Genomic DNA, 14,497 nt, shown 5'->3' with positions numbered 1-14,497 from the left:
AAGCAATAGGTGATTCAGTGTCTCACTATTCAATTTGTTGGCAAACAAATTAACAAGAACTTCAAGATCTCATTATTGAATGTTTGGCATAGTCGTAAGGCAATAAAAGGGAGCAAGCTGCGATCTGGTGTTTCCTTTTAGAAGGTGTGGTGTTAGTAGCTACTGCACAGGAAAGAGGAAAGGGTTATGATCAATATTCCTCCATCAGCCTAAATGATCATTATTCTCTGTGAATTTTTTCTTGCTTCAAAAATCAATTTATACACGGGAAACAGGAGGAGTGTAAGTACTGGGCATCTTATCTTTATGTAAAATAAATGATGGGACAAGATTAAGACGTGTATCTACTGTTAAATCTACTGCAAAAATCAATGTTGAGCTTGAAATCGTTGTCTTTAAAGGGACATTGATGCCAGAAATGACTTTGCCCAGCAAGAACTGTTGGTGTATATTGTCCATATAAAGTATGAGAGCTGGTCTCAAGAGTCTAAATGCATCGGGATGTGAGGTTGAATGTGAGTTTATTAATGGGGAGCTGTCGAGACCAGCCCAGCTTGAGCAAAGGTGTGTTCAACAAGCTGTTAGTCTACACTATTTTTTAGCATCTTGGTCACTAAAAAGGGTATGGTGACATGAACCGGGATATATTTACTTTCCAGTATCCAACAAAAGCCATTATATTTCCCTAACGCTAATTAAACATGCAGAATGCAAAATGTGAATCCAGGTCTCTGGTGTCAAAGTTTTGCACTTTGTGCAGCGGATTACAAGAACGTAGCAGTTTATGGACCGTTGTTGGTGTAACACATGCAGCAAATCCATTGTACATATTACAAATAAAATGTATACAGCATAAGCAAAAGTAGACAGGGTTGCATGTCTTGTGCTCATTGTTAAATGGGGAGAAATGTATGGCTATCCAAGCCTCGATGTGCTTCAACTGCAAGTTAGTTAAATGTCACCTAGCATTTAGGAGAAAAGGAGCACGGCTTATGCCTAGCGAACCTTGGAATTTTGCAATAATAATAATAATACATTTGCATCATATGTGAGGAAACTATGCAGTATTACAGTATGTTGGTGATGGCTGTTTCTTTTAGTGTTCTGTCTCTAGATATTTTGTCAAACTCCTTTTCCTCCATCGGTTAGCTCTGGTGTAGTCAACAGAATACAACACCAGTGTGCTGGTGAACGTCGACCTAGAATTTAAGCTGTACGTGTCCTGGGCATTTGTAAGGAATGCGTTACAGCTACAAAAAATCTCAAACAGATGGAACAACAATGTACAACACAGCATCATATTGTTAGATCCAGTATTAGTCCCGGTGTTATTGTTTTTCGTCTCTTCTCCTCTTAGCACACCGACTGTGCACCTCATTAAGAATAACCATGATTAATAGATCGCAGAACGCTCTGGAAAATGTGCAAACCCAATGGGACCATGAGACCAGCAGTCTCACATGTGTAATGGGAAGGTTTACGTATGCCATCCTTATTAAGAAAAATGAACATATTTAACATCTTAGTAATTCCCAGAATGCCCTGAGGCAAAATGCATCATTTGTCAAAGTTAGCTTGTTCCTCATGAGAATGTGTGTCTGATGGCTAAGCTTGAACTGTTTTGAAGAATTTTTCAATAATTAGCAATACCATACATAATATTTGCCTCAGAAAACATACGGTACACAAATGCATTTAAGTATCCTGATTTCATTGCATTTGAAAAAGGTGTAAGTGTGTCTCAATTTAGATTTTAAATCAAAAATGGATCAAAATGAGCTTTTAAATTCCGACCCTCAAAATCAGAAGCAGTATTGATGATTCTCCCTGTATTCATTCATTTTTTAAAATCTTAACTCCTGCCTTCTAAAGGGTTCCGAAGAACATAACACTTTAAAGACCACACAGCGTAGCTTACCGGTATCGTGCAGCTGCCTTCTTCGAGACACCATGACTGACCACTGCCGTAATCGGAGAAACAACAGGACTGGAAAATCCTCCTGCTTCCCCGAAGACACCGATGTGGCAACATTTTTCCTTCCCTGTCAGTAATGTAAACAACGAACACATCGATGACAGAAAAACTACAGTTTGTAGGCTAAGCTGCACGCGGATCACCCACCATATACACCACCTCAGGCAACACAACAAATATGGCTGGACATATTCGTAGGCATCATAAACAAATCAATTTGAGTGGGGAAAGAACAGGATGTGGTGGCTTTATGATTTTATCTTTGTTACAACAGAGTATTATGCATTCCTGTGAGCTCATGATGAAAGATAATTGGACACCACGGATGGTAAAGTGACCAAACTCTATGGAAGCAGTTCATCAGTTCCATCTGTTATACTTCTGATGGCTGCTGACCAAAGGGCAGGCAATGATACATTCATCCCTGTCACACTCTCACCCCTCCACACAGCCATAATGACTAAGTATTCCTCTGAGCTCTCGCTCACACTCACTCTCTCATTTTCCCTTCTCTCTCTCTCTCTCTCTCTCTCTCTCTCTCACACACACACACACAGATACAGATTTTACTCAAACAAAGCTCGGTTCTCCATCACGTCTGATACCACACGGGTCCCAGGTTCCTGCTGCTGGCACACTGTCCACCCCTAGAGTCCAGTAAGAGGCCCTCTCTGAATCATCAATGTCAACAGAATGCCACAGTGAGCTCACACACTTTCAGAACAATTACTGCAGCAGGAAACTTGAGATGTTACATTACCCTAACTCAAGAGATGCTTGTCTTGCACTGTGGATAATATGTCAAGAGGGCCATATGTTGCATTTATTTAAGAGGCGTCTGGTCAAATAAAGCATCTTTATTGTTTTTTTCTTTTTATTTATGACAGTCTTTCACATTACAAGAACAGTGAGCAAAAAGCAAATAAGAATGAAAAAGCAAACAAATATGCCTTATTTAAGATAAAATAACACACAATGTACTGACAATAGTCATGAAAGATCTGCCTTATTGACTAAATAAGCACGCTATTTATCCACCTTTGATCTCCCAATTGCTTTTTCTAGAGATGCACCGATCAATTGGCAGCTGATCAGAACCGAACAGTTTTTAGGCGATCGGCCATGACCGGTGACCGGCTGGGAATTTGGTGACAAACAAAAAACAAAAAATAAATATATAGAAGGTACTGGATAATTTAATTTCCATTGTTCCTGTATTCATTCTTTCCCCTAAGACAGTTTGAGTAAACATCATCTGCGTTTTTGCATGCCGTGGGGTACCAGAGGGTACTTTTGTATCCCTTCTTTAGAAACATATTGTTTGTAGTCTGTGTAAATGTATCTTTATGCCTGATGCCATTTGTCCGTTTCCTTGATGGGGCGTGACAGAACTGGCCTTACTGCACTTGTAGCTCTGGACAGATAAACCATATGCGCTCCTTGAGCAAAAACTGGAAATAAAACATTTGGGACCACATTGACCAGCGACTTAATCATATCTCAAAAAGGAAAAGATAAAAAATGATTATTCAACCATGAGTGGTTCAAAAAGGAAAACTTGGTTAGCTGCTAGCATATACAAAAATAGCCCTGTTCATCTTTCCATGTCTTTTATTCAGAGAGGAATCTGTCTGGACAGCAAATAGTTTTAAAATAGTGGAAACATCTTTCCAGAAAGGCTGGTAAAATACGAGAGTTGTGCATCTTATGTGGATAATGATATCGTACAGGCGTTGCATTGAACAATACAACCTTAAGATTGAAGAAAACAGGTATGTTATTGGCAGAATTATAAATCATATAAAATTTTGTGGAAAGTGCTAAATTGCCTTGCGTGGACATGACGCGTTTGCCGGCTTGTTAAACCCTGGCATTTTTAGATGCATATTTGATGTGCAAGGGAAACTCCAGTCCAAGGAACCACTACGATGCTCAACCCCATGTTAAGGGCACTTCGGCCATTATTCCAAACAAACTTTTGGATTGGATTGCATGTACAATGTCTACAAGGATGAGGTTGCTCAACAGATGAGAAATGGTCATGAGTAGGTTATTTGATGTTGAGAGATCTTAAACATTGTCCTTTGGTGGTCCTATATGTTGGGTAAGATATGTCGTCAGGTCTTCATTGTGTGATTTTAGATGGCATTAATCGGATGGAATTTTCTCATCTCTGCTATTGGTGATACATTGGTCACAGCAAGTGTCTCGCCTCTCTCACTCGCGCACAGTGTACTGGCTGTGAGAGTGAATGTGATACATCTATGGTATGTTTGGATTGCATCATCACATTTTCTTGTATGAATATTGTGTGGCCCCACCAAGATTTCCATGCCAAAATCGCCACTGGAAAACATAGACATCCGTAATGTCACATGTGATGCATTGCATAGCTCCAAATATAATTAATTGTGTAAAAGGACTTATAACACTAGATTGTTTTTTTGCATTGTATTGCTTGTTATTGATAAGACTACATACAGTAAATATAAACTACTTTTATTTATATAATTCAGAGCATCATTTTAAGTCCATACGTTTATTAGTTTATATAATCCATTTTAAGTTGAGTGGAGAAGCTTGAGTGAGTTTCTTTGTACAATAAATTGAATAGAATAAGTGTAATAATACATTTTAACGATTAAGTCATGTGAAATCTTAAAAACCTGTTGCTGTAAGAAAACTTTTTTTGTGTATTGTTTGGAATTTTCCAACACCATGTTTTCTTGATAATTTAGAGGCAGAGGAAATATTTTGTGCAAAGATGAGCTAACTCACTTTATAAAGAGGCACTATCACACGGCATGTGAGGCAGTTGTTTAGATTGCTAAGCAGCTGTTAAATTGATCTGAACAGAAGATCCCAGCTCAGCAGATGACAGTGATTTATTGATAACAAACCTAATTTGCTTCAACGTAATTAATCACAACAGTATACTACAATGTCCGGGGAAAAAGGAAAACTTACATTTTTCCATGTTGGAAAAAATGAAGGCAAAAGGCTCAGTCAGTCACAATCAGCTTTGGATATGAGAGGAATAATTCACCTAGTGTGCAGAGAAATGCAAGCGTCGCCAGTCACACCTTAGCTGAAATTAGTTTGAAGTTTTGTTGATCAGCAGTCAGACTTTCATTTTACATAAAGCTTCATGGTGATGGCAGTTCAAAGTCAGAAATCATTAGGTTTCTGTTGATTGCATCAATGACTCTTATCAGAAGGTTATTTTAAAGTACTGCACACAGCTCCGCCTCCCGGTCTGCCCTCAAAAATATTCTAATTCACAATCTGTCACAAAGGGCTGACTATACTGTATACATATAAACACACCTAATGCATTATAAATTAAATATTATTATATTATATGATATATTCTGCAGACGTCTTTAGGGGCATTTTATTCATGGGAAGGCAAATTAAAATGAATCAAACAAACAGTCCAAAAAACAGTTAGTTTCCACCATTTTTATTATAAATTCAAGCAACTCAAAATAAATCTGAAATTGTTTTAAGGATGTCCCATTAATTTACAGAGAGGCACGGAAAAAAAAGTTTGATAAACTAATCAAACAATTGTTTTCATGCTCTGGACATTGAACCAACCTTGTATACGACAATACACACACCCTGACTTCTACCGCGGACATTCATTCACCAAACCTTTCCCCCAGTGTGCTGTTTATACTCTGACCTGATCTTAAATTAGTTTCTATTCGGCCCTCTTTTATTGTTACTCTGCAGGGTGAAGGTTGCATTCTCCGCTACCTGTTCTGGGGCTCTGCAGTTTCAAATTACTATATATTTTGGTTTGAATGCTGTAATCACAAACCACAATCTATTAATGGGGTTCCCTATCATAAATATTAAGCGTTCTCTGGCATATACTGTTTGCTCTTGTGTCCTTGATTGAGTGCTAGTGCATTGACACAGTTTATGGAATTAATACATTTGAGAGTATTGCATTAACGATGCATTTTTTACTACTGGAGGCTGTGAAAGCGTCGGGTGTCTGTCTACTGCTCAGGTTCACATGCCAGGATATATTATCAACACTTCTTCTCCTCAGTCACAGCCTTGTCGGTCATGCAACAAATGAGCAATGTGTTCATCCACACATTGAACCCGCCCACTTCCGAAGCAGCACTCAACATCACATGTCAGAAATACAGCCAACAAGCCAACCTACATGTAACACATACACTTTGGAAGAGCACGGCTCAGGCTAAAGGAGGCATGTCAGATATGGTGAGCAGCAGCATTATTCTTTAATGCAGATGCCAGAAACAAGAACTCACCTTTAATGACTTAATAGGCCTAAGCTGTAAAAAAGCTGTAGCCAAGACGACTTGTGTCAATCTTAGGGAAGTCAGTCATTTTGATGAGCTGAAAGTGGCTGAAAGCTGCAGTGAGCAGCAGGACTGAGCGTTGATTCTCAGCAGGGTTTGTTGCACAACTATTTTGCTTTTGCAATGAGTCATTTCAATCTATGTTAATATCACAAACATTGCTTAAAGTACTCTTTAACTTTAAGGCCAACTTCTGTCTGCCAGCCCATCTGGAGTTACTTCTTTAGTTGTGATAAATGATACAGGCCCATCACCTTTCCTGTTAATATTTATCAGGCAGTGTAACGGCAGATCAACCAACCTCAAGCTATCAGATTCTTGGATAACCTCGACATACTCCTCCACCAACATCTGCACCTTGAGGGCCTCCTCACCCACACAGCTTCCTCAGCATATTCTCTCTGTCTCTCTCTGTCTCTCTCTCTCTCTCTAACACTCACACAAACAAACAGCATGTTCAAAAAACTGCAGACTTATGGAACAGTTAACTGCAGTTTTGACTATCTTTTAAATAAATGTATCTATTTGTTTGTATGGGAATTAACAATACGTTATATGCATGGTTAAGAAAGAGCAGTATGGAAGTGTGCACTGGCTCATGGCGGATGAGATTTAGAGTTTATTAATACAACAAAAAGATTAGAAACACTTTGTATGTTTTGTTTCATTTCATTAAAAGCAAAACCATTTACATTAGGGGCCATACAAAACTCATCGGAGCTCATATTATGCTATAAGTAGCGTTGCAATGTGGTAGTCATTTAAAATCCATTACTATGTTAACATTCTTTGACACATTCTTTCTTAAACCGTTCCATGAATAAATCTCCTGAAAACTAATTGAAAGTCACACTCCATGTCCTCTGTAGAAGCCCTTTGGCTAAATGACAAGCAAAGGTGTGTCAGTGACGCGGGGGCACTTCAGCGGGCGACCCGGTCTCTAGTGGCAATGATACATGCACTCCCTTATAATGGATCATCCCTATATAGATTGTATTCCTGCTGTAAATATACTAGACACTGTTTTACGTGGTAAATCACTGTGAATATGACATATGTGTTATAGTCCTATGCCCCTTTGGTCTGTATGTCTTTGTAAGCAGGATGAGGGTGAAGAATGAAAGAAGCAGTTGCTGTTGTATTTTATGAAGGCTATTATACACACTATTTACATATAATAATAGTATTTAAACATCAGCATCTTGGATGTTTTCTCTAATAAGCAGTAAAGTAAGGCAGTCTTGTTTCTACAGATGTGACCTCTTGTTTTTAAGATTTTTCTTCCGATTGAAAAGCGAAGGATGGTACACGTTTGCTAATGCAATTAATTTCTGTTTGTGAACTTACACGACTCCGTATTTGGTGGAGCACCTTCCTTGAACTTACCACAGTGTAAGATTATTTTCTGCTTCAATGGGATCCATCAGCTAAGTCATTATTTCCTATTAGCATCACAAGTTTTGATTGATTTTGTGAGTTAATGTGAAAATGAAGCTTCATCACATCAGCTTGTGTAGCAGGTTTTTTTTGTCATGGTAGTCAGTTTTATCACAATTCCTCAAGGCTTAAGACACATTTTCATCAGTGTCTTTTTTCCCATAACGTCTGTTAATCTGCAGTTGGAGTGTTCCTTTTTTGAAAATAATTCCACACCTTCTGTGAAAAGTTGAGCTATATCAAAAAACTTCACACTTCAAAAACAGCTCAAACTGACAACTCTTTTTTTTTCATTGCCATATTCTAAAAACACATACAGAGCTATGTTTGTCCTAAATCATGACTAAAATGGCTTTGCCAGATGGTTACATGTTTGGCAAACTATGGAAATGACATTACTTTACGTGTTTTATCTCTTACACACACACAAGTATATAAACAAACAAATTCAAACGTAATATATCTTGGCAAAGTACCTACTGGAGGCTAGATGAGTAGTAGCATGCAGTGTTTTGTTATACAACATATAACTGGCATGATGGCAGAGCGTCCTTTTCAAACTTTTTCGTGTGAGTCATTTATGAAGAGCATTCACACGAGTCATGAAAAAAAGTGGAGATAATGCAATTTGCACCGTTTTCAGCTAAGATCCAACCTTTTCTAATCTACTCCTGTTTCTGCCCTCTGGTTCTCATCGACCTTCATTTTCTAACCTTTCAAGGATGTGTTGAGGAGAGATAATAAAACTTAATATTGAATTACCTTTACTTATATTTATTTTCAAGCAATTTCTAAGCATTGCATATACACTGTCCAACATTATACCGTTGGTTCACTCCATTCGTGATGGGAAGAGAAGTCACGTCTGTCAAAGCAGAGTTTGCTCATTAGTAGGTAGACCAGCAGATAAAAGGTTTTCATTTAAATGTAAATCAGAAGGGTAACAAATCCATTATAGTCATTTGGAAAAGGACGGCTCTCTTTGCCTTCTGTGCCATATCTTTGACTCTTATTCCCAGTCAGGGTGTTTTTACCGATTCTCATTCTGGCCAAGGAGATACCAGTGCTAAAAGCTTCAGTGACAACAAATTACAGCTGGACACTGGCGGACAATGCTGTGAAGTCTGATTCATTTGAAATTCATATTTTAATAAGCATCACTATGGATGGAGGCAGGCGCGTTATTAATCAGTTGTGGCCCAACAGCTCTGTTCCTTTAAAATGTCAATCTATGCGGAATCCATTAGTCTGCCTAGCTGCACATCTCAATAACAATTGCTTTCAACTGGGTTCAGCAAGCTTTCTGTTTGGGATATTTGCAGTGTTTATACAGACATTATCTTCTGGCTGTATAGCGTCAACCTCTGGGTATTTTCACTATTGATCATTCATTATGTTTGAATTAAAGAATTAATTTTTTAGGCTGTAAAATGTCAGAAAAGTAGTGAATAGTGCCCATCACAGTACTTCAGAGCCCATGGTGATGTGTTTAAATGCCTTGCTTCGATACGTTGGTGGTGAAATTAACTTATTGTAGTAATGTATTTGTCAAGAGATATCAGCTTATATCGACGTATATGTCTGTCAACAACTACAACAAATTCCACTATGGAAATGCCAAAGATATGTTTTTGTAGTTTAGAAATACTTATGGAAATACTTTTCTCTTCACCAGGCAGCAATGACAACGCTCTCGGGAGGGCAGTGTCTGTCGGTCAGTCTGTCCAACACTTTGGTCCAGACAGAATATCCCCTTTTAACTTAACTTTTGGATGGATTGCCATGAAATAAAGACATTCATGGTCCCCACAGGATGAATCCAAATGGTTTTGGGGATCCACTGAGTTTTCCTTTAGTGCTACCTTGAGGTCTAAACCTTTGTTTTTTGTAATATTGACAACTGTGGATGAATTGTTTTGGAATTCGATACGGCTATTCAAGTGTAAATTGTAAATCGCTTTTGATTCCCTGACTTTTAATCAGCACTAGCATTAAGTTAAAATTTTCATTTGTAGTATAGTTTAGTTTATGATCAAATTCCTGAAGAATTAATGACATTCTATCAAACTCTGCTGTACTTTGTGTTTAGCATATATTAGCTATTAGATATTGTAACAGGCCAAATTAAAATGGTGTACCTGGTGAATATTATCTGCTAAACAGCACAGGGGCATATAATACCAGACCAAACTACAAGACTTTTCTCTGTTGTTTTGGACACATGTCCATCTTTCATAATTGCATGCATTGCAACATGTTGTTGAATTGTTTCATTTAGCTGTTAATACTTTTACACACAAAGCCATACATGCTCTCATACACAGGCATGTGCACATTAAAGTGGGCACATTTATCCTGTTAAATTCTCCGACTCGCCCCTTTTAGAAGAGCCCCCTAAAGGTAGATGGAGTGTGTGTTTTCCTTTGGTTGTCTTAATAGGGTTATTGATCATTCTGGCAACTGCAACATTTCTATAAACCAAATGAAGGCCATGCTCAAAGTGTGCTGTGTCAGAGCAGAAATGCATTTAGATTACTTCATTCCACAGAGCCTCCTCAGAGATAGCTATCTCCTACATTCCCTTTGCCTCTTTTATGTCTAATATTTGAATTTTCACGATATTTTGAAGAAAAGCCTTTTCTTCAACTTAAAGTGATGCTATTTTCTTTCAAGGTTGGCTCTATCCCCTCGGAGCTGATGATATATTACAGTGCTATTAAAAATAAAGGATTCTTAATGGAACACCTAACATCAAAATGGCGTAATTATTCACTAAGGAGATGCCGTGGAGTAAGACTCTATATAATAATAATAAAATAAATTCTCAACATACCCACAAGGATCATTAAGGTTTCATCTAATGTAGCTTGAATGCACATGTCCATTAGTGTAACGATGTTTAATAAGTGCAGGCATCTAGAAAGTTTCATATGAAATACTGTGAAAAAGCGAATGTGATATTATTATTTATAGTGAATTTGCAGCTTTAATTTGACATTGCTGCATAATGTGTGTACTGTATCATACAGTAGGTTAAAGAGGGGGCTGTAAGGGACATATTTCAACTTCCGCAAAACCCAGTGTTTCTCACAGGATTTTTTGAGACTAAGGGACTAGGGGGGTCAGGACACATGCTCCCCCAGAAGAACATTTTGTACATTTTATTTGCACTTTGTGAGCAAAATTCAGAGGCTAGATCAATGAAGAACGTTTTTCGTGAGACAGGGTTAGGACCGGTCGGGTGGGTTCCCGACATCGCGTCAGAGAGGACAGTCTGCCCTGGGGAACAGTCGTGCCGGGAACAGCGGGCTCAGTCACTCCCCACAGGGAGAGAGGGCGCAGCGAGCACTAAGTTCACAGCCAGCCTCCACATGTGATTAATGGGAAACACTGGCAAAACCACATAAACAATTGACAGGGAATTAGGGAAGTAATGCACACATTAGTAAAGTCAGACTGGTCGGCGCAGAAAAAAACCATTTACTTCAACTTTTCTAAAAAAACTGGACGTAACAATTATGGCCATATAGCAAACTAGCAAGCAAGCATAGACTGTATAAAATATGGATGTAGACATTACCCACAGGTTTCTGAAGAGCTGTGTGAAGGTCAACGTGGGTGGCTCCGGCCTTCGCCATCTTGGCAGTGACGACACAGCCTAAGTCTAAAAATAGACAAGTCGGTGGAGCGGATATGGGCCGGTTGACGCAGCAGAGCAGACAGCTAGCAACCTAAGACGGCACCCACCTGTCACACAAAGCAGCCACACTCTCAATTATACCTACACATGTACCAACAAACGTTTTTGCTGTAAAGTTGGGCATTTCAACATGGGGCTGCTATGGGGATTAACTTGCTTTTGGAGCCAAACTCAAATAACAATTTGAGGAACTGCAGTTTCTTTCTTTCACATTGGCTTCATATTTCAGCACTGGAGGTTGCCTCTTGTAGGCAGTTTTTACAAAGACAGACAAAACAGCACCCAAACGTTTGTTAGAGATACCAACGTCAATGTTTGGAATTTGACCTTTTGGTCATAGTATCCGCATTAAAAAAAATCAGTGTAATTTCTTAAAGGTTGAACATGATTGTAAATATGAGTCATCCAGCCAAGTCTAGTTAGTTAAAATTAGATCAGTGGTGCCACCGAGACACTTGCTGGAATTTAACCTTAAGACAACAAACTCTTGTGCTCTCTTTATCTCTTTATCTCTTTATTGCAATTAATTAGATTCCTTGGATGACAAACGGTAACAGTGTCAATGATAAACTGACCGTTGCATCTTCCCAATTAAAAAGTGCTGATTGACAATAACTGGTTGTAATAATCACATTTGGAAATGATTCATCACAGACACATCATGTTTCCTATGAGGACATTTCACGTTTTATTTTCTTTTTTTACTCAAATACCATTGTATATGACGAACAAACAAATGTCTTTAATTTCAAGTCATTGTTGCATGAATATAACTCCGTAGACTACAATACTGTGTCTAATATGCAATTAGCGTACTTAGACAAGTCTTGCTGGTTTAAGTACTTCTGGAATATTGGATGGACTGATGGATGGTAAGGCTGACCCAAATGCTTTCTAAAAAACTGTACAAATGTTTGACTGTTTACACTGACTCTGAGAGGGTTGAAGTAAAAAAAAACAAAAAAAACGGATTACTCGATTAATCTATTAAATAACCGGTAGAATATTTGATTACTAAGATAGTCGATAGCTGCAGCCCTAAACTAAACCGACCTCTGGTAAAAACTGAAGAGGGATCATGCTGTGAAATATAAATCTCAGTTTGTCTGTCTGTATGTAAGTGGGTATGTCCTTAGCATATATCCAGAACCGGTCATCTGATATACTTCACACTTAGTTGTAGGGGTAAGAATCTTTTAGTATTTCACGATTCGATTTGATTTCTATTTTAGTTCTTGAGTTCACGATTCAATAAAAAAATCGATTGTTCGATTCAAAACGATTGAATTTGATTCTAAATTCGGAACGTACTGGTGCTAATTGCATAATCTACTCCAATAAAGATGCTGTGGCAAACTGTTGCATGAAAAAAAAGGAAATATGACATTTTTGTATTTGAAAAAGTTAAGTGAAGTTATCAACTGATTGCATAATATAAACCCAACAGCTATTCATGCTAAACTTAAACTTAAATAAACACTTTTTACAAAAACGTTCTTAGCATTCCTTAATTCTGAAGCTGTGAATTAATTCAAAATCAAGAAAAATATAAGAATCTGGATTCTTACATGAATCATTATTTCCCCCACCCTTATTTGGTTCGTGTATTGATTGGAATCCAAAGGGATTATTAACATGTGGGGGCTAAGCAACCGGCCCACTCCGAACAGGTAGGTGCTCCGTACATGCATGTGTTGTGAACGGTCACATGCTCCAAACGTTCAAGCCTCCTGACATTGTTGCAAATGGCAATACGGTAGCCAAACAATTGGCCAGCTGCCGCTGGCCCCCCCGACAACGCTGCAAGCAGCGTCACCACGGACCAAGCAATCGGCCTATTTGGAACATGAACGCACCCTAATGGGTACTGCACTAGTACAGTATAACTACCAATAAAGCAATGTATGGAACTTGTTTTAGTTTACATTTAGTCTACTTAATCAGTAAGTGTTTCACTGTGTCATTTATTCAACAATGGCAAATCCATCACTTTAATGGACAGCCCTAAAATGTTATGTCTTCCCAACAGCTGAAGTCTAAAAAAAGCTTCCAGTGAGAGCACCAGATGTGTTTCTGTTGTTGATGTTGCCTTTAGTAAGACACCAGTATCTAAAGATTGATCCGTTCAGCAGCAGGCCAAATCAATCCATTTAACAGTCAGCTGAAGTCAATAATATCAAGTCCCTGTTAACAGAGTGTCCATTAAAAGCTGTCCAGCAGACAGACTCCAGCCACTTCCTATACTAAGGCCATTGCTGCTCTGTTCCCAATGTGCTCTTGTTCCCTGTAAGCATCGACAGAGACCATGTTGACAAGAATCAAGAATCAAGAAGAAACTAAAGAATCAAAAACGGTCAAAATCAGATAGATAGAGAATAACACCACATGAACACGTTTTGAATCACTCATGGACAGTGTATAATAGCTGTTTACTACCAGTAAAACAGTGAGTAATCTCGCATATTGATTTCATCTTGTTAAAGCTGCCGCTGGTGTCGAACTGAAGTTAATTTTCCGTGTCAATAACAGCATCACTTATAATTTACCTCTGTAAACACCTTTGAAGTGTATTTCAAGATGGTTTTCTTTGAATCATCCCAGTTGATTAGCCATCTTTGAATACATTGCAGTAAGTTGTTTGTGGAGCCTTCTGAATTCTCCGATCCTCCTTTATTATCCTGCCAGAGAAGCTCAGTGTCGACCTAAAGGCAAACACAACTTTGTGTCAGCCTTTGTATTTGTTTTTTAAATGTCTTGCTGCAAGATATTTGTTCCGACAAACACTCACTGCTGTCTTTTTTAAAACAAGATATGAGAGCTGAGCCCACAATGTCACTCTTTAGTGAATGCCCAATGAAAGATATTGAAAAAGTGAAACACAATGTGCTCAACACCGTATTGATACATCTCTCTGCAGGGTGGGCTCTTTGTAGTCAGCGACTCGGAGCAGTTGCTCCTTTGTATTTTGCTGTAAAAAGGAAACTATGTGACTGAAGTATTTGACAGTGTTTCACCTAGAGCTGTAATGATTCATTATTTGCA

The sequence above is a fragment of the Anarhichas minor genome, unplaced genomic scaffold (genome assembly GCF_050575085.1).
Source record: "Anarhichas minor isolate MPS153535 unplaced genomic scaffold, ASM5057508v1 ptg000062l, whole genome shotgun sequence".
In the NCBI taxonomy this organism is placed as follows: domain Eukaryota; kingdom Metazoa; phylum Chordata; class Actinopteri; order Perciformes; family Anarhichadidae; genus Anarhichas; species Anarhichas minor.
The sequence above is the reverse complement of the archived record's forward strand: the minus strand, read 5'-3'. Positions refer to the sequence as shown.